We start from the raw sequence: 22,706 nt of genomic DNA, 5'->3' as shown, positions 1-22,706 counted from the left end.
TTAAAATGCCACTGTGAAATTTTAATGCTTATTTATTATGGTTATGAGGAAACCTGTACAATAAGATGATGATAATAATAATGAATAGTCATCAGTGCCAATATGATTCTACTATTTTTCTACATATGCTTTATCGTGGCATTTTGTGTAGCTTGTGTTCTGTGTAAAGAAATGTCAATAAAATCTTTGCTTCCTTTTGTCTGTACTTTGTGTGGTTCTTGATATTTACATAAATCCCAAAATATTTTTGTCTATATACTGTGAGGAGATATGATGCCAGCAATTAAAAATAAGTAGAAAATAAAATTCTGAAAGCATAAGCAAGAAAATGCATGTGCTGTATGAGGAATCTTGGCCAATTTATATTAGGAATTTCTGCTTGAAAAGACAAGAAAGCACTGAATCAGTAATGCATGGAAGTTATTAAATAAGCTAATCATGACCTAAAAGGCTTTTAATGTGGAACTCATATTGTCTGATTAAATGAATCTGGTAAACACGGAAGGCAGCAACTTATTTAGTGCTTGAAAACTTCTTTTGTGGGCCTTTATATGTCTGATGTTTAAGAACTAATTTCAGTAATATGATTCATAACCAGACTTCTCTGGTACCAAAATTTGAGACAATGAATCTATATGCAGCTGTATACCATCACCATGAATTTACATAAATTGGTGGTGAGACGGGGATGTTTCTGCTTCTTCATGCCTCTTTGGCAATGTCTGTACCAGATAACTGTACAAGGAAAGGGCATTTCTGTTTTTTTGTCAAGTTCTGGTTTTATCCCACAGATTTCCAGAAAAATACATCTATACTAAATTTGGTCAAAGGTTTCTGGGAACAATACAAGTATCTGCTTTATCCTCACCTAAAATGATATGGATATATCCCTGTCTATGTGTTTAATTTTACCACAGATAGGATTACTGATGCTACTGATGATATAGTATGGCAGGATGGGATCCATCACCTCGTGAAATGAATAAAAAGTGAGGAAGAGACGTGCACAGTCCCAGAAGAAATTTCCCTTTTGATAATAATTACATTGAAATCTCACAAGTCAGAAAACGGATTAACCCTACCGTAATTCCAACAAGTCATTCATCCACCCTCAAAATACTACAGGAGCTGGCATATTTTCTGGGATTTGGCAGAAATACACTGCAAAGCAGTCCAGATAAGCAGATAAGTAGACATTCTGGACAAGGTGAGGAGATACGTATTGACACAACTGTTCTAGGAAAGACAAACCAACGCTAATTTCATTATGTCTAGTCCAAATTGGTTGATTTGGTCTGTTGTTTCCCTAAAGGCTAAATTCATTCTATCATTCTTCTAAGTGAAAATGGGGTTCTGTGTGGTGAACTATATCCTCATCAGACTCTGTTCTGCTGGGGATTACTAGTGAAGAAACACCATAGCTTGTTAACATGACTGTCCAAGATGAAGTAGATGCTTTCCAAAAAGTGCTGTGACACAACCTTACCTTGGTTATTACAATTGGAAAGCTAAAACTAAATAGGCAGGCTAACAAAATATTGCTGTATATAGCCCTAAGTGAATCTAGGATAAAATCTATTAAACATCTGGTAGCACAGTGGATTCTGCATGGCACCAGCCTTGCCACAAAATTTACATGAAAGCTTGGTTGTATTTTCCATTGGAAAATATGCTAATATTGAACTGGGAACTGAATGAAACAGGCTGAGTTTTCATCCCGTTTACCCAGATGTAAGATATTTGTAGCCATAACCTGTGTCCCTTCCCATAATGTTTATAGGCCAAATTACCCAATGACAGAACATAGAGCACAATTTGGCACATAATGAAAGATTGGCTGAAAAAGTCAGGAGTCAAATTTAAAACTAAAGAGACTGAGTTAGTGACAACCCCAATACCTACTGACATAACTGAGGCTTGTATTCAGCAAACCAACAAGCTAAAACTTGTTTGCTGGACTTTGAATTCATTACTGTGCTGGAATTGAGGCCTAATTACTCAACAAAAGAGTGAGTAAGTAATTGTGTTCATCCTTTCAGATGTCATTCATCAGATGCTGATGTGTAAAGTGTGGTCATATTAGCAACCTGTTCTTCAGCATGAATGGTTCCTGAGAGCTCTCACTGGCCTGATCAGGTTTTAGTTATCATGCCCCAAAGATTTTTCCTCTCTAATTTGAGTCAGAAAAGGAGTGACACATACATTTACATGTGCACTCCCCTTTCATAATAGCAGCATCTATTTTCCTTACAGTTAATTTTGCTGTAGGCCTATGTCCAAATAAGCCAGTTAATAGCTTCATATTCATACAAAATTGCACATATTTGGAAAGCTTGGGATACACTTTTCTTCCTTGAGCCATGAAATTGCAATTAAGAATCAACATTGAAACTGCAAAGTCTTCCAGCATTGCTTACTTTTCTCCCTCTCATTACGTGTACTGCATTTTGTAGTCAAACTCAACCTCTACTTGGTCATTAATAACAGTGGCAGCCTATATCCATGTATAGAGCAAGTTCATCCCATGAGCAGCATGAAGTGAGATTTCAAAACAGTGTTCATTACTGGGACTGCAGAGTGATGCTGTTCTACAGAAATTCAGGAAAGTCTGCCTTGCACCATCCAGTGGAGTTAGATTACTTCAGGCAACATGGACTATGCTCCAGTGACTTGCGACTTGGATGGAACTTGGGCAACAATGTCATAAAATATATAATTATACATCAGAGGTGTTCCACATGTACACACCATGTATAATCCAGAGCTGCCACAAGCTTTTTAGCTGCAGTTATTTATGGATTACCCTATCTGATCTTTTATATGGAACACAAACAGCAGTATTTCTGTACTGCTGCACTCCACTGTGCTAACTGTAAAGAAGCAGCAGGCAGCTCAGAAAGAGCATCCATAAGAAGCTTTGATAAATCATAAAGCCAATACCTAATGGCAGGGAGACACAGCTAGTCAAAATGAAACTATTTTAAATCACCACTGATAGTAACTGGAGACTTTCTCTGTCTAGGGTAGCCTGGGTTAAATGGGAACTTTCCCATACTGTGCTTCACGAAAATGTGATGGTGCTATGGCACACTGTCTTGGCTCCTTATGAATATCTTTGGCAAGCAGTGTCTTTAGAAGGGCTAAACAGGCAGCAAGTCTCTTTTACTACTCATGGCAATAAGCTTTCCAGCCAGCATAGTGCCTGTATGACCATGTCATCTCCTCCATAGCTGAAATGCCACTGACTACACAAGTGAAATAGCAAGCTGCTACTACCAACCCTAAATTAACTGCAAAATAATTTTGTGCCTAACATGAAGGATGACCCTTATCTCTGGTAATTTTCTGAATAAAAACAAGAGAAATGTAGTTTTTGTTTTCTTTATGCTGGCTTCAATGCTCCAAGTCACTAACATCCATTTAGAAAGCACAGTGTCTGATAGCCCTACACTCAGCAGAAAGTCACTAGAGAAGCCTGAAGAAGAGATCGCCCTTTGCCAGACAGCCACACGGTGTCAGTGTTGGATCATATGGACGGAACGAGTTGTGTATTTCCTTGGCTGCCACGATGCATCTGTGCAGGCTGCGACAGGCCAAGGTTATGACGTCGGGAGGAATGCCGGGTAGGTGGCATACTGCTTCCAAGACCAGAAGCAGAGAGAGCCATGTGTTCTGATGTATAATTTTGCCTTTAATAAATCACTTGTCTTTTCTCAACAATCATCCTGTAGCCCAGGGATATATGAATCAGTATTTCACTATGCTTTTCCAGTCATAAACCATTTGAACCTGGAGTTTTAGAGCCAGTACATCACAAGCTTACGTTTAGTGCCCATAGGCTTGCTCTACGTCATTAATTTCTTAGAAGTTGTCCACAGAGTTCTTAGAAATTTGGTTTCTTTTACAGTCTGTTAAGGACTTGCTGCTTCTTATTAACAATGCTATGAGCTCACATCAGGCTATTGCACTGTATTGCATTTTATTAAAAACCACCAGGGCACAGAGCCTGCTGGAATTTAACAGGAAACTTTCAATGCATCAGACTCTGAGCACAGGAATTGCCATGAGGCATTAATCATACCACCCTTGTGCTACTACACTTCCTCATTAAATGAATGGTGACTCTTTGATATGGACATGGCCTCCAGCAGAAGGGAAGACTTGTCTGACACAAAACTTAAATGAAAGCTTGGTTGTACTTTTCCATTGGAGAATATGCTAATATTGAACTGGAAATTTAATGAATTTGCTACTTTCACTTGGCTTCTGAACTGAGTTTCTTCCTCAGGGCTGAACATCCTTAACTTTTTAATGAACAGCACTGAGAGCCTGTAGTGAAAGCTTAATACATTCAACTGGTAACACGTCAAATCTCAGCTGAAAGCATATGCTGGATACCTTCTTATGTAAGCCTTCTTATGTTCATAAGGTTTCTAATATTTTGCATTTTTTACAAGATGATTAATACTCAGAGAAAGATTAGCACTGCATTAGAACAGCCCTTTTGTTAATACTTATATAACTTAATGTTCTCTCTATTGCTATATTTTTTTAACAGCATAAGCACTAACAACAAAAAAAGGTCAAATCATCATTAAATACTGAAATCCTCTTAAACCCTCTAGTGGGCAGCCAGCTGTTGGAGTTGCTATCGGTAAGCAACAAATTTGTATCCTGTAGCATGATATTTAAAAGTCTTCCATTGTTGTCCTCTCTGGAAAAACAGGTACAGCAGTTGAGCTAACTTCTCACCACTTTGCCACCATCAGTTATTGTTGATACCCTTGGCTGTTCTCCAACGGTATCGCAACAGCTTTCTATGTGTCTTATGTGGAATTCCTACATGGTGGTCCTTGGCTGTTAGAAGAGTTTGTGACACAACTTCAGAGAGATATTGAGAAAGCTGCATTTCCCTCGACTTTTATTTGATATGCTGTTCTTATAGAATGTTCCAATTCAGTGAAGTGTTCTTGAATGTCAGGTGCACCAACCTCCTTTTCCCAACTCAGGTGACATCAGACAAGACCCTCACTCCCACCTTAAAGTCCTAATGTAGAAACTCATGTAGTAGTGGAAATTAAAATGAAATACTGTAGTAGAAGGGAAAGCTTTTGTAAAAAAAAAAAATATTAATCTTTCTATAGACAGTCAGTAAAGACTCTGTCAGAGGTTTTAAAGGCTTCAGACACGTTAACTAAGGTCTTTCAGATACCTCTATAGTGTTCGCCATTCACACCACTGTCAGGTTGAAGTGCTAAAAGAAACAAGGACAGTACAAAAGAAAAAAGAAGAAAACAACTCATATCATTCTCAGTCCTTTCACCATCTGGTTTATCTTCACTGGGACAATTTTGAAGAAATATTTATCTTAGACAAGAGTAGTTTAAAGGTTTTTAAGAGAAATTCCTGTATGGTTCTGCAATCAGCGCAAATATTGACCTGAACCCCTCTTTGAACAAGACAAGAAGGAAACGAAATCAATTTCAATTAAGCACATCTTCTGATGCCTATGCACAATATACAATGAAAGAAGTTTGCAGTCAGTTCCAAAGGAGTACTGTGGTACAGTATCAGTGCTCCACTTGTTCTCTCAGGATAAAAGTGTTATAAAAATTCCCTCAGCAATTTCATAGATTATTTCCATGAGGAAGTGAGGCTCATACCGTCCTGCTAAGTAATTCAGCTGGAGTCCAATTCCATCAAAATTTGACAGAAGGGATAGAGTTCACTAAGATGTTACGTTCTCACTCTTTCTGTAAAGAGGAAATCTTGCTAGAAGAGTGAAAAACAAAACAAAACAAAACAAAACCCTAGCACAAAAAAAAAATCAAACAACTGAATTGTGTGTCTCATTTTGCTGATTTCCTCACTTTTTTTCTTTAGCACCAGAGTTACTCAGTTACTCAATGTTAGAAAAAAAATAATTTATACCTTTCCGAACTCACATGATTATTTATTGCTTTTGAAATTAGTATCTGTCAGTATGATGGCTAGACTTATTAAGTAGTTCCTAAGGTTCCAAAGTGAATGAGGAGATCTTGAATTCTCCTCTTTCTCTCATTTTTTCCCTTAAAATTTATAAGCACATCTAACCTGCTTTGTTACTGTCCAGGCTTTTTGTCTCCTTCTACTTTTCTCTGTAAGACAATAATTGAGTTATTGTACTCATCTGAATGCTAAAACAACTTTCACCTACGCTATATATTTTGAGGGGATTTAAATCTTGTGATTGTACAAAGTTATAATTTATATGCCACGAGAAAAAATGGAAGAAGTAGAAGCTAAAGATAAAAGCTGAACTCCAGGATCTGTCTGAGATTTATGTCCTGCATCCATAGAAGCATAGAATCATTAAGGTTGGAAAAGACTAGCAAGATCATCAAGTCCAACCATCGACCCATCACCACCATAACACTAAAACATGTCACTCTGCCACATCTACCTTGCTGCATTGTGTTACTGAATTGAGTCTGCCTTCAACGATGGATGGCTTTGTTCCTAGGTAATGAAGAAAGATACAAAATTCAAAAATCTTGTTCATTTGTTCTCACTGGTGGCAGAGGTGGAGAATGCCCTCCCTGGGCAGCATGTTACATGCAGTTTGTGGGTTTTAAACAACTATACCAAATGCAATTTGGAGAAAAGTGATTCTAAAAGTACCTGTGACTTCAGAGTTCCCAATCTCTTGACCACAGTGGCTATATGCCTTCTAGATAAAAAAAGAAAAAGAAAAGAAAAAAAAAAAAAGAAAAAAGAAATGTTTATTGCCGGTTGGAAAAGCTGGGAACAAAAACCTAATCTCTCCCACTTCTGCCATCACTACAGGAAGGTCAGCACTGCCACTTACTTAATTAATATTTCACAGCCTGAACCACTGTCCCTTCCAACCAGGTGGAGAGTTTTGTACTGGAGCCAAACTGGAGCTGGGAGACAAACTGCTCCTGCTTTGCTTGGTTGCCATCAAGCTGGAACTGATGGCTTTTGACAAAGCGCCTGTGTCTGTTAAAGCTCTCAGATGCAGAAGACTCCTGATAATCTCATAGCACAGGCTCCGTGGTGTTTGTATAATGGACATTTAGTTCAGCTTTCTTGGCTCTTATTCTTCACAATGCTGTGGCATGATGAATAGCAAACTGTCCATGTTATCTTTTCTCTTCTGAGGCTTTCTATTTTTAGCTGTAACTGGAATTCTGGTAGAGCTGGCTGGGACACCTCACAAATGAAATGTTATTTGGGGGAGGATTATAAGTCTTTCAGTACTGGATCTAAATTACACAGCTCTGCTTCAGCAGAGCAGAATATGACTCTTCATAGTCTGCGGCTGCTCCTTTGGCCAGGAAGTAGTTATTTTGTTTCAACCCTGCTGTTATAAAGGCTATGTAATTATTATAACATCTAGACTGCTCAATAGTCCTGGCTGGCATTGGTCCTCATACTGCTGAGCTGTCTGCAGACTTCCCTTTGGATGAATGGGAAGGTTATAAGCTGGTGTCTGAGATCTGCATTTACTCAGAGGGAGGTGAGGCACTGGAAAAAGTTGCCCAGCGGATCTGTGAATGTCCCATCTCTGGAGGTGTTCAACGTGATGTTGGATGGAGTCCTGGGCAACCCAGTCTAGTGGCTGGTAACCCCGCCCATGGCAGGGGGTTGGAACTCAGTGATCTTAAGGGTTCCTTTCCACTGTTCTATGATTCTATAACACATAAGATGTGACTGGGAAGGCAATCAGACCCTGAGCACCTGGCTCCTTCTACAGTTCCTCCCTTTGAAAGGACTAATATATTATAGAAAGCTGATCAAAACCTAATGATTTTTTTTCATCCAAACCCACAGCTCACGTGTCCGTAAAGAACCATCAAGATGACTCTGGCAGTAGAACAGAGGAATGCAGAAGGAAGGACGGAAGACAGAGAGGGAGGAAGAGATGAAGAAAGAGAGGAAAAGTGAGAAGACTGATAACAGATAACCAAGGAAGCTGGCTTCTAATCTATGGAAAATACAACATAAAAAGTCCGGAGCAGACAAGAGCTGCTGCTTTGCCAAACAGAAAGCTACACTGTACAAGCTCAGTCAATGTCTTCACAAGATGCAATTGAGTCATAGAGGCAAAGAAGTGATTGTGAATAGATACAGATCTATTTGTTGATCTGATTAGTGCACAACAATTGAAGGATTAAGAATAAACATACAGGAGCTTGCAAAACTAACACAAAATTCCATAGAAGACAACAAAACCCCCCAAAAAATATTTAAAAAAATATTAATTTAAAAACAGATATAAAGTTATGAATCTTACCTGTTATACTAGGTATGAGTGAACCTCATCTGAAACTGAATGTACAGCTCTGGCCGCTTCTGCCTAATTCATGCTCAAAGAACACTAAATGAAACAAGATGAAAGATTGTAAAAAAGGGAGTAATATCACAAAATTACAGAATCATAGGGGCTGGAAGAGACTTCTAAGGATCATCTAGTCCAACCCCCCTGTTAAAGCAGGTTCCATACAGTAGGTTGCAAAAAACAGAGAGGACAGTTCTTTCAAACTCTACAGAGCTTGGCTTTAGTTTGGGAAAACAAACAAACAAAAAAAATCAACGTCCAAAGGTAGGAAGGTTGCCTAAAATGTTAATGGTGAGGAACTGTACAACTGAGGCTCCAGGACACTGTTTTCTACAGTAAAAGTGAGATGAGCTCTAAGAGCTAAGAAAGACAGTGAAGTTTTTGCCATTTGATGTATCTTTTTCAGATGTCTGAAGAATGGCCAAAAACATGGGAAAAGATTAAGAGTGCAAGATAATACTGACTTTCTAAAAAAGTGTTCATGGTGAGTTCTTAGTGATGAAGACATATTCACATTTGTAAACATAATAAAATTCACAAGTAAGCTGAAATGTGAGAATTGCTTTAAGAGAAAATGAAGATTATTTTTAAAAGACATTCACAGTTGAAATTTGCAAAGTTGCTGAATGATTTAGTTTAAGTCCTGCCTTCACATAATTACTTGAAAATTGAAGTACCATTCACCCTCAAAAAGATGCAGGAGCTTAAGACATTCAAATATCTTAAAAATAAATACCCTCTGGTTTATTCTGCTGTCTTTGTGGGCACTTTGTTTCATGGCAGAGAAGCTGTGAATATGAGATGCTGACTTAAAATATTCCTAATCTATTGTCACAAAGAAAAAGAAGTTTTTACACTCATTTCAACTCATACTAGTGCAGTACATCATATAAAAGTATAATTCTTAGGCCTGTTAAACACAAGCATATGACTGCATCTTACTCTGGTTATCAAGCTGTCACTTAAATATGGATACCCTGGACTTGTATCTATCAATCTTCATCTGTGATCAACATCAACTTCAATTTTGAAACAATCGTCAGTGAAGATATGAATAGGCTGCCCAGAGAAGCTGTTGATACTCCAACCCTGGAGGTGTTCAAGGCCAGGTTGAATGAGGATCTGGGCAGCCTGACCTGGTGGGTGGTGGTAGGCAACCCTGCACGTGGCAGAGGGGTTGACACTAGATAGTTTTTGAGGTCCCTTCTAACCCAAGCCATTCTGTGATATGCAATATACATCATGCACGTGAAAACATTAAGACAGGTCCAAATGTTGGACCTATTAACAAATGTTAAACTAAACCCAGACCAAATCACCGAGACTAGAGTGAATATTCTGCCAGTAATGGAATTTCACCTGTTGTTGAAATGCATTACATCCTGATTCCATCCACATTGTGTTATGCACTGCAACTTCACAAAGTTAAGGGAAAGAACAACTGGCAGTTTCTGCCCTCAAGTCCCTACAATTTCTAAGAATGACCAAGAGGTGACTGAGAACTTTCAGAAACGGAACAAGCTATGCAGGACAAAACTGTCAGCTTTCATGTGCTAGACGTGAAATTGAATTACCTTCTTGAGTTTGATTTCACTTTACTGGGACCAAAACAGGATGCAATCTGTAGTCTTTGAGAGAAAAGCCTCATCAGCAAAAGGAAAAAAGAAAATAACCCTGAAAATAGTGCTGAGGTAAAAGCCCTTCCACTCCTGCTTATCCTTCCAAATGGCCGGGGGTGAGAAAGAACATGTTGCTAACAGTGTAATGAGGCACAGATTGAAAATTGCTTAAAAGCCTGTGCACAGTAATGGGGAGGATTTTACCCAGTGGCACTCTGAGAAAATTATTGTAATTGCACTTTTTAGTTATTATCAACTTGGTCTCCAGGACCTTGGTAAGTGCCATTAGACATCTGCTGTGGGACTGTTCTCAGCAAGCAAAGACAGCACCAAGTCCTTTAAAAAATATAAATAAGTGGGGAACACACATCTTATTTTTTTTCCTGTAGATATGCCTTGAAAATGCCATTATAGAGAGCTTTCTTTTTATAACTTTAAATATTGCTGTTGAGGTTGGTTGTCATTTGTTATTTGCTCTAATGAGTGCCTTCCAGGTGAGATGGATAGCATTTATTCTACTCATTTTAATAATTATCATAGCTGAACATGTGATTACAGTGCATTTTCTAAACAATTAAGGAAGGGTATGCTATAAATTGATAGAAGTTAAGTGTTTAGTGCACTCACTTTTGAAATTGCTTAACGTATTTGCTTTAATTCTTTCACTGGTCTGAAGAAAGGAGAGGACAGTGATTAAAAAGGAATCTAATCCAGAAAAGAACACATGGATTTAAAGAAAAAGTAATTCTCTCTTCCAACAGACCTTGGGGCTGCAGCTGCAGTCATGGAGAGGCCCATGGTGGAACAGGCTGTCCCCCTGCTCTGTGGTGGATGGGATTGTGATGTGAGCATCCAATTCTCAGCCTCTCTCTTGGATTATTTCAAATTTGTAACAAAAGTGTTTCTAGAAGAAATACATTAAGGGTATATACGCACATGAAATGAAATGTACTGGCATGGAGTAGTCAATATCTATATTAAAACCTCTTACTTTCAAAACAGAATAGCTGCAGCCAGTCCCAACCACCAGGTGTTTGCTGCCCAGTCCAAAGTTAATGAATTACTGGGGCATAGATGCACATAACTCATTTTCATAGCCAGGATGATTGAAAATATGTTTTTTAAAGAGGTTTCATACCAAGCATATTTTCTTATGATATACGTATGATTGAAATGTGAAATTGATTCATAGATTACCCTGAACTGGGAAGGACCCACAAGGATCATCAAGCCCAACACCTGGTTGGTGTTCAAATTCAAACCCCATGTCTGAGAGGGTTATCTTAACACTGCTTAAACTTCAACAGTTTAGGACCATGAACATTGCCTTAGGGAGCTTGTTCCACTGCCCAACTGCTTTCTGAAGGAAGAATTTCTTCCTAATGTCCAATCTGAACTCCTCTGATTTATCTTCATGCCAATCCTATCCACTTTGTAACAATTTTTTCTTGCATTAACTTCCTACTTCATCTAAAAGAAGCATTTCCTCCTACTTCCTATTTGTAACTCAAAAGTACTCATGCACTTAAATAAAGACAAGTTTTTCTTCCCAACAAAGCCAACTAGGGTAATTCATCCTCTCAGTGAGATCTGTTCAGAAGCCATCTCTAGAACTTCCAGAGTTTTAACGCAACCTAAATATTTGAATACATTCAAGTACCGGATGACTGGCATAGGTGAACTTACATGTAGACATGCAATTAATTGATTGAGTAAAATCACTAACTCACAGAATTCATTTATGTAAAAGCTGTTTTGATTAAGCAGTATATAAAGCAATAGTTAATAAAATATACAGAATACAAATCGTGTTTTCCAGACAATTTTAGCAAAACAAATACATGTTAAAACTGCACTCAGCTGTTGATTAATCAAACTTTAATAATTATGGCATTAGACCACCATCAGGTGTTGCTATGAGTTTTAAAACTCACTAGCACACGTGAAACCACTCTGCTGCTAATGATAGAGAACAATGAAGTAGAGAATGATTACCAGGTGGATTTTAAATGGACCCAACTTGGTCAGTCTTTAGACTACATGTACTTTTTCAGGGCAGTGATGATTAAAAGATAGGAGTCTTCCTTTGCAGATAGAGTCTTCCCCTTCCAATAGCCACACTGCAGAAAATGGTTAGTAGGGATTGCAGGGAGGGTATGGAAGAATTCACTCTTCAAAAAGGGAACTCAGTTCTCTCACTGTTTGCTCAAGAAAGGTGACATGGTAGGGCAACAATAACCACATTGTGACTCTGGCAGGAAACTTTGCTTTGTTCCCTTCTGTTGTATATCGTGCTGGCCTTCACACATCATTAATGCTCTGAGCAAAAATTAGGACACTGGGTATAAGCAAAACGTAGCCGCTCACAGAAGTAAGATCTCAGTCTCCTGCTTAATCCTTATTTTTTTTTTCTTCCAGGAGGCCTTACCCGGGAATCAAACACAAAGCTGTTCTTCTCCGTCCTTTGAAAGTTAAGACAAAATGGAGTGCCTTGACAGGAAAGGTAACTGCAGAAGAGCAGGCGGCTATTCAGTTGCAAATCTAGCCTCTTTGGCTGTTTCCAGTATCTTTTCTTCTCAGTTCCATTCTGATCAAAGCGCAGTCTCCACAGTCTGCATAATAGGTGAAGCTGAGATAGCTAACAGCTTGCTCTGGCTCAGAGGCCTTGCACGTGTATAGGGAGACTTCTATGTCTGCATGCTCCGAATGGCCTTAATACCCGCTCTTCTCTTTTATGTGGGGTGCAGTGGCAAACTCCTGCTTGGGTGTAGAACTGCAGAATTACAGAATTTCCTTACTTTGTTGACTAGGAAGGTCTTTTTCTCTGTAAAGGAAGCTAACCCTACTGGGGCTATCTAATGCCTAATAAAGCAAGTGAAGGACAGGAATCCTATCAACACAGTGAGGGATGAGAGGAGGAACAAAACTTGTTTAGAGACAGCAGCAGTGATGGATAAATACCGAGTAGTGTCTCCGAGTGGAGCAAAAACATCCCCAACTACTGCATTGAAGAAAGGGATTAGCTCTCAGAGTTGAAGCCATGCTTTACGGCAAGCTTCTACCCTGCTTTGAAGCACAAGCCTGAGAAATTGAAAAGGAAACAATCCTTAATCCTACTTTTTTACGATTTAGTGATAAAGTCAAATCCACTTTGCTGTAAGTAGCTCAGCTGATTTTTAGAAGCCAGGCTATTTCCTGAGATACAAGGCTTTGCTTATATAAAGAGATTGACATTGTTTATTGGGGCGAGGGGAGGGGGAAGAGTAGGCAGTGGTGCGTGGGAGAAGTTTGGATCATCTTTGCAGAGGGCTGCCTCTTGGTTTCGTTATTGGTATTCTGACTGTTTATTTGCTGCGTGATTCAGGCAGTGGGGGATAGAAACATAAGAAGAAATATGAGAGAACAGGGAATACAAGTGGCTTGAGCAATGTGAGATACCATATATATGTTCCTATGTTAAAAAAATGGAAGTTTTGACTATTTTTAACAAGAATGGTATAGCTTTTATTATATATATGCCACCTTGGAAAAACAAACAATCCCAGTGGCCTCTTATGATGATGTCACTGCATCAGTGGAGAAGGAAAGAGCCACTGATGACATCTATCTAGATTTCAGTATGGCCTTTGACACATTATCCCATAACATACTTCTCTTCAAATTGGAAAGGCATGGAAAGATATGCAAGATATGGATGGACTGTTCAATGGATGAAACATTGGCTCCAGGATCAAGTCCAGAGAGTGGTGGTCAATGTCTCAGTGTCTGGATTGAGATCAGTGAAGAGCAGTGTCTCACAAGGATCAGCTCTGGGACTTATACTCCTTAATATCTTCATCAGTGACATTGGCAGTAGGGTCGAGTGCAGTCAGCGAGACTGCTGATGGCATCAAGCTGTGGGGTGCAACTGACGCACCAGAGGGACGGGATGCAATCCAGAGGGACCTAGTGGGCCTGGGTGAACTGCATGAGGTTCAAATAATCCAAATGCAAGGGCTTGCACCTGGATCGAAGCAACCCTCAATACCAGTACAAACTGAGGAATGAAAGGACTGAGCACAGCCCTGCTGAAAAAGTCCTGGGGAAGCTGGGCATGAGACAGCGATATGCCCTTGCAGCCCAGAAAGCCAAGTGTATCCTGGTCTGCAAAAGATACATGGCCAGCAGGGCGAGGGAGGTGATCCTGCCCCTCTACTCTGTGCTGATGAGGCCTCACCTGGAGTATTGTGTCCTGATGTGGAATCCTCAGTACAAGAGTGACATGGACCTGTTGGAATGCATCCAGAGGAGGGCCACAGAAATGATCCAAGGGGTGGAACATCTCTCTTCCGAGGACAGGCTGAGAGAGCTGGGCATTGAGAAGAGAAGGCTGTGAGGTGACTTGATGGTGTCCTATCAATATCTAAAAGGGAGCTATAGGAAAGAAGGGGACAGACTCTTTAGAGGGGTCTGTGGTGACAGAACAAGGGGAAATGGCTTCAAGCTTAAAGAGGGTAGATTTATGTTGAATATAAGGAAAACTCTTTTACAGTGAGGGTGGAAAGGCACTGGAACAGGCTGTCCAGAGATGTGGTGGATGCCCCATCCCTGGAGACTTTCAAGGTGAGGCTGAATCAGGTCCTGGGCAACCTGATCTAGTGGTGCATGTCCCTGTTCATTGCACAGAAACAGGACTAGATGACTTTTAAATGTCACTTTCAACTCTAAGAGTTCTACAATTCTATGAAATTAATGCACAAACACACACACACACACACACACACACACGAATGCACACAAAAAAACAGATAAATTAAAAATCAAAACAATGTCCATTCAACTTCTTCCTCAATATGGCTGCTTTGCACGTGGAGGATCTTAAAGACTCCTCACAGTGCATTTCAAGGGCTAGCCCAATGACAAAAGCTAACTGCAAAGAGATAAACAGCCATAAATCCATTAAAATGTTGTATAAACACCATTAACACTAACTGATATTTTAAATCAGGAAGCTTTTGTTGATCCACCTGGATACTGGGAGTTTGGATACAGGAAAAAATAGCTTGGAACAAATGAGAAAGGAAAGTACACTAGTTTGGATGCATTCCGTGGTTATCCTAGTTATAAATTCATAGTCCTACTATTGGCAAAAGGCTTTACATTGTTTATTCAAGAGAAAAGGATATGTAAGATGATGATGCAGTAAAAAATAAGTTTATATTTGCTAAATAAGACTACATTTAGTAGCAAAACCTATCAAGAGCTTTAAGTGCAAGCTGAAAAGGAAGATGTTAAATACATTACATTTTAGCATCCTGACAGCAGAATACATTCATAAAATAAATAAAAGTTTTGAGACATAAAGGGCAAATATAAAAATCCTGAATTTTCCCTTTTTCGGTAAGTTGTTTTTGTTTAAACATGAGAGTGCAATTAAATTTTTGTTTTTATTTTATAATTTGCAAGGATCATGGAGCAGGATTTCTTCCATAAGTAGAAAATGAAAAATATTAAGTTTTCAAAGTGCTTTGTTTAATATCCAATTTCAATGGATTTTCACCTCAAAAATTAAGTGAAGCAATACCTTTATACTCTTCTCCAAAGACCTTATCATTGCCATCTTTGATGCAATCCTACAAATACATATACATTCTCAACTTCTCTTTTTTTGTTGTTTTTCTCTTCTACCTGTACATCCTCTTTAGCTGCATCATTAGAGGTGACAGCAGGTCTGTCTGAAAGATCATCTTATCTGTGTCTCCTATGACAGGCAGGTGGACAATACACTTTTCTCTCCTCCATTACTTCTTTTTTTTTTTTTTTCCTGTGGAATTTTCACTAGGTAAAATAAGTAAATCTTGTAGATATAAACTTGCTAGCAAAAATCTTGAAGGAGTTTTGGAAACCAGCTTTCATGAAGGAGAATGATTGCTCTTTCACCTTCAGCTGAAGATCTGACAAGAGAAATCTTGATAGGTGAGAAGGACAGAATGAAATACAAATGGTAAATTAAATTAACTGGAGAAAGTCATGTTGGACTGTCACAGATAAGTCAAAGCAATCCTGCTGAAATGCAGGCATATCTTCTTTAACTTCTTTTTTTCCACTTTCATTTTCTGTCTTTCATTTACCTTCACTCATATGTGCCCTATGATTCATAGTGTGTTGTCAGTTGCTGTCTTCATCTGAAAGAGGAGGTATGACTTAACTGAAGACTGGGCCAAGGTAAATATCTGCACTCACTACCAGAAGTTTGCCTAGAGGCTGTACTATGCCTTATCTTAAAACAATAGTGATATTATTTTCTTATTATGGCTGCCTTCCCCCTGCAAGAATTTGGCTACCATACCCAAATTCTTGCAGGATACCCTCCCAACTTAATCAGGGCTAAAGCAGAGGACACAGTTGTATATTCTGCCACCCTATAACTAAACTACATAGTGCCTGTTCCAGTACAACATTGGTCTTAGATATAAACAGTATCTCCTACATTAATTCAGAGTTAATTATGCAGTTATTTGTTCAGTCATTAATCATGTTTTTTCTTGTTCCACTTTTTGCAGGGACAAAGAGAAAAAACGGTTTCAATCTGCTGATAAAACGAATGTGATCTAACCTTGCTATCTGCTTCAGGATGGTCTGAATTGCAACCTATGTGACACTGCATAACATTAAGAAAGCGAACAAATGCAGAATGGTTCTTCTGAAATATTACTACAGTCAGGTAAATATAGTAAATTCGAATGCAGAAATGTTTTATATATTAGTTTGTATATATATATATTAGTTTGTATATATTATATATTAGTTTGTAAACCAAAATCAAATTCAGTGAAGAAATTTAATGTGTGCCTATGGAAAAAAAAAAAAAAAAAAACAGAAATAATTTACCTTTTATATTTATCATGAGATAATAATTTTAAAATTATTTAAAAACTATTTTAAGAAGAAAATGAGAGCCTTTGCATCTATTTTTGAGAGCAAATATATACCAACAAAATATGATGTATTAATAAAACAAAGACTAGACATAGGAAAACACAGGTTTTCCTCTAAACCACCTGTGTAAATCCAGGCTCCAGTTAATCAACTTCTTCATCCAAAGCAGAGATGGAAACATGCTCATCTTTGCAGTTTAGGTAATTCCTTGAGAGCTTGATGTAGAAACTGAGACAGTGAGGATGTTCAATGTCCATTCCATTTCACAGTGTGATTGTTTTGCTCAGTACACATGAGTACTTTCATATACAATGTCAATTCTAAATTCACGCGGTCACTTCAGTACTGAGATATAGAGTCCCATGTGATATGAAATGAACATCTTAGTCTCTTCCTGAGCTATGCATTAGTAGTTTTGTGATTATATAGACTCAGCTACAAAAATACTTTTCTGGGAGGTAGCTAACTCAAAGTGCTTGAAACATATGTGTTTAGTTTCCTGGGCTTACGAGGGTCTGTTGGTGCAAGGCAGACTCTTCAGAAAATCAGAAAACCCAGAGTCACTGGGAACTTCCAAAATTTACCTCTGATAATCTTACAGCAGAGAAAAAGGAAAGATGGGAAAAAGACCGAATCTTTGAGTGAGCTGCATGTATCAAACATCCTGAGTATTCACTGCTCAGTGTGAGGACAGATACTACCATATATTAATCTTTGTTATCACAGTCATCTGGTGACATTTCATGAAGCCAATTAGAAATTTTGGAAATCACAGTTTAAAGCATCCTTTCTTCAGGAAACTTTGAATAAAGCAACCTTGCCTCAAGTTGTTCACCCATTTCATCAATAATCCCTCTGTTCTAGATGGCTTCCTGCGGAGGAGGGTCGTCTTTTGTCTCTTCCTGATGGGTTCCACAGCAGGACAGTAGCCTAATCCTTCTCTGTTAAGGTTTCCACTCATTATATCGGTAGTGTTACTACATCTATCGCTATTCCTTTAATCCTTGCCAGGTCCCTATGTTTAAGGTCCTTTAGTCAGATAAAAATACCAGTGCATAGTCTTTGACAGAAAGACTTATGTCTCTACATAGCTGTTAGCCCAGGCTCAGAACTCCAATAGCATGATATTTTATCAAATTGTACTCCTGGCTATGCCACCAGTTTGCTGCATATCCTTAAACAACTTTGTAGGTAAGTTATTTCAGCATCTGCAACTCAACTGATAAAGCATGAAAAAAAAAAGCATGCAATGTCATAAGGAAGGAGTTCAGTTTCTATTCCATTGCTAATGTGTATACATTAGCATTAACTTCCTTAGGTTTTGAAGGCTTTAGAACAGTCCTTTCTTTGCAATTGCCTCCATATTAGCATCTCAGCAGCTTTCTGGGTTCCAGGCTCACACTGTGTTGTCCGTACTATTTCTGTGCTAAAACAAAACGGTTGCTGTTTCTCCAGAATTTTACATCAACTTCTGTTCGTATTTGATAAGCACTCTCCCATAACGCATACTTTGTGTACCACGTGGGTCATGGGAGGTATTGAGATATTTTTTTCTTGCTGAAACAAAACAGGAACATGTTTTGAGATGTGGATATGCTAATGAAGGGGTGGTGCCTGCAAATCCTGCTTTTTCACTCTTTCTGCACTGTGTCTGTTAACGGTGAGGAGAAAAAACACATTTTTAAGTGGCTGACACAGTTTTCTCAGAAAAGATTCACTGACAGGATAATTAAGTTCCATGTGGGTTTTTTTGTTTTGTTTTGTTTTGTTTGTTTTTGTTATTTTAAAGAAATGTGCCTAAGGGTAGAGTAGCTGTAGTCAATGGCTTTCATGTCCTAAAAATCTAGGAAGAAGAACCATTTTCAGCAGCAAGTATGAGACTAAAATGATGAAAGGACAAAAGATGTGGAGAGAAGGAAGAGCTCAGAAGGAGAGCATCCAGACCTCTGATTCCTGTAGAGATTCCGGTGACATAAATAAAGAATCCAGAGTTGTTACAGCAGAAGCTCTCTAAGGGAGTGATCATCCCGGAGGAACTTTAAAGGGATGCATATGTTTTGTTTTTTTTCCTTGACAACACAATTCATCTGCTAAGTATTACATTTCCATAGCAACATAAATGTACTTAATGAAACAACTCCTTTTTGCACAAATGAAGGTTAAGGACTCCAGCTGCCTGAGTACGCTGATGTAGAGAACTGCATGAGCCCTCCCACACCAACTACATGAAGGTCAACATGTCAGGCGAATGTGGATGAAAGAGATTAAGTTATTTCTCATGAAGTTTTCCCAGGAATTTAAGCTATCTTTTCCCCAGGTCCTTAGACATTTAAACTGTGCTAAAACCCTAAGATGTCAGCCTTGCTGGCATAAGTCCATGTACTGTGCAACATAGTAGAGAATGAGAAATTCTCCTGAGGGTTTTGAGAAACTTTAAGTGTAAGTCCTTCCACCAGTCTCTTACTGGAGCCAAAGTTTAGCCAAACCATTCACATAGGCATGCACATTGTCATGGTTTTATGATTTTTGGTTATCGGTATTCCACATCATAACATCATGTAGTGCACTGGGAGTTAAAGTGTTAATGCTCCAGTTCCAGGTACCTGTCCCAGAAGAGAAGAAGAACTACATACCCCAGAGGACTTTGCATTCAGAGAGGAGATAAAATCCCTGGCAAAGTCATGGGACCTGGCTCTCTTTCCTTCTGCTTTTCCCAACCGCATGTCTCACCTCAGCATTAGAATAAGGCCTTCAGTTTTCAGACACTCTCTCTCATTATATTTGATTTATTAGCTCCAGTTCTAATTATATTGTATTATAGTGTGTTATCTTGCATTCCGATATCTTATTTAGTAAATTAGTTTGTTTCTCCTCAGATCATTGCCGCTGCTTTGTTTTAGGCCCATCTCTCTATCCTCTTTCCTTATCCCTTTCCGGGTATCTGCGAATCTGCGGGTTATGGAACTGCGCCAAATCAGCCCTTAAACTGTAGTCACACTTAAACACTGACACTAATGACACACATACACACTCATCTACCTGCACATGCACATACACACACTTGTGAGTACAACAAGGAACGCAAGGAATGTGAAGACAGAAGAAAGTTGAGAGGGAAATGGTCTGCTCCTTGGTGAAATCTGTCATGCTGCATGAAGCCCCTGGTCATTTTCTTGGAGTGTGTATGACCACATTGACAGAAAAACACGCTCCTAGATAGTTTAAGGATATTTCCTCTTTCTTGAATATTTTCAGATGACAGAAGTTGGTCTCCAGCAAAACAGGATCCCACAGCATACAAAAGATTGAAAATAAAGAAAGACTTCAGTTACTGTCTGAAAATACATTGGCTGGAGAATTTAAAGAAAGTAATTTATACCCAAATTAACATTTACTTGTGAAAAACAAACAAACAAACAAACAAAAAAACTCACTGTAAGTGACTGAAACCTGTTAAATCCTGATTATTTCTGATGATTACATCACAAGCAATGTCTCACAATGCTGTGCAAGAATTTATTGTGATGAGACCTCTGCCTGCCTTCTGCTTATGGTTGTCAAGCCTTCTGGTCACAGCAGAACAGAGATGTCTGTGCCTGAAACCAATCCTGAAAACTGGTTCCTCCATTTTCATATTGTTTTTCCTTTATATTTCTAATAGAAAATGAAAACATTTTTTTCATATTTTCAAAAGCTATGAGTGACTGAAGACGGAAAGACTCACAGACATTATCAAGAGAGTTATATTTCAGTTTCCCTGGGACAGAAAAGGGAATCTGGCTGTACCATGCCCTGAAATAAAATGCTGCTTGACAGAGTGATATTTGTTGTCTTTGCTTCCATCGGAACTTGTCTGAAGTGTTATTAAATACAGAGAAAATTGTTTTCTAATTTCAGTGCTGTAGTATGAATGAGTAGGAAATATGTAGATAATGCAAACAATTAAAAGAAAGTCATGTATTAGACAAACAAAAGCCAAGATGAACAAGATTTTTTTTTCCTAATGTAGCTGTCCAATCAAACCTTTCAATATTCTCTTTTCCATTCTTTCAATTTATTTGTAACCAAGCACACACCAAAATACAGTAGTAGGCATTTGTTATTTCATACATTAAGCTGTGCATGACAACTTTTATCCAGTTCCCATTGGGTTGATACCCCTGACTTTAAAGCCATCATTATGTCTTCCACCAAGAGAACTGTCTGAGTATATCCTTGCATGACTGTGGTCAAATAGGCTGCGGTGATAGTTTCAGTACTAATGCGGAGTATTTGCTTAGCATGGATATCTTCAGGTTTTCTTTTTTCCTTTGAACTGACAGTCATTGTGCCTGCTTGCTCTTCTCACACACAGTGGCAATCCACTTTTTACCTGAGGGTACAAGATGGGAACATGGTACTAATCAGAGCAGATGTCCCTTCCTGAAGATCTAGGTCTGATAATATGTGGAAGGAAAAAAACAGAGTCGTGCAGCCTTCTCTGTGGTTTGATTACTTTTCCTTTCATACTTTTTCACTGGGTCCTATTTTCTTTCCACTGGCTCACTGAGTTTTCAACAGCTTGATTATCCTTTCTAAATGAATTATAATGAATGCTGGCTCTTTTGGTAACAATTGGCCCAAGTCTGTCTACAACATGACTCTAAAGCTGTAATTGCATTAATGGTGTCCTTTTCTTTGTTCACAATATGCTCTTTCCTTAGCTTTAAATAAAAAATGTTCTCTGCAGTTTCTTTCTTCTTGAACTTTATATGTTCCTCCCTCTCCCTCTCTCTCTCTCTTTTTCACACTTGGCCAAATAATTATAATTCCTCCCTTCTAAGTAATTGGCTTGCTAATTCTGAGAAGCTTCCAGTCCACCTACAGAATTGTAGCTCAGTGAGGGATGTGCTGAATTTTTACCATCACCTCATTACTGCTCACACCTTCTTCTAGATGCAGGTTTCTACCCTGCTGTCTCTGTTCTCTATGCTCTGTCTCTTCCTTCTAAAAGAAGCTTGCAGGTCTGTCTTTGCAGAGTCCTCTCACATGGTCTTAGTTAACTGGTGATGCTTTACTCTGTTTAATTATATTCCACTAGCTGTGAAATTTCTTTGGTGATTACAGCATCAGCAGAGTATGCTCTGAAATGCTAGTTCCATTAAAATAAATGGGAAAAAAAAAATCCCCCTGGGATTTAATATAGGCAGAATTTATGCCAATTTATTTTTTGTTACATGTGATTTGGTTCAATTTCTCTGTATCAACAGCTTTCTTCCAGAACACCATTTGCTCTTGGTGATCTTTTATTCTGCATATTTTCTTTCTTTCCTTCTCCATCTTTCAGCACATACAGTCTCAGGACTCACTGAATAAAGACTGTCCTTTGTCATCCCAGGATAGCACTGTAGGAGAGATTGAATCTTACATTGCATATACCATACTGCTCTTAAGTGAAAGACTGCAAAAAATGAAACAAAACAAAACAAAACAAAAACAAACAAGTAAACAAACAAAAACCCCTGAAGATAGAAAAATGACAAAAATAAGTGGTTTAATTGTTTTCACATGGATGTTTTGAATATATTTTGGTCTAAAAACATTACTAATCTGCAACAGTGGAAAAAAATCAACATCTTATCATCACTGAGAATAAAGTTGAAGGTCCTTTGTTGCACTCCTGATCCACATCAGTTCATGCTGCTGCCTTCCATTATGTTCTGCACAGCTGCTTCTAAGCTGCTGGGAACAGGTGGAATACACGGTAGCTGTACCCCAGTGCAGCTGTTAATCAGTCCAGCCTCACAGCTGAAGATGAGGATAAGAGTCTTATGAGAAAAAGAAAAGGC

The sequence above is a fragment of the Gallus gallus genome, chromosome 2 (assembly GCF_016699485.2).
Source record: "Gallus gallus isolate bGalGal1 chromosome 2, bGalGal1.mat.broiler.GRCg7b, whole genome shotgun sequence".
NCBI lineage: Eukaryota > Metazoa > Chordata > Aves > Galliformes > Phasianidae > Gallus > Gallus gallus.
This window is presented reverse-complemented; position numbering follows the sequence as displayed.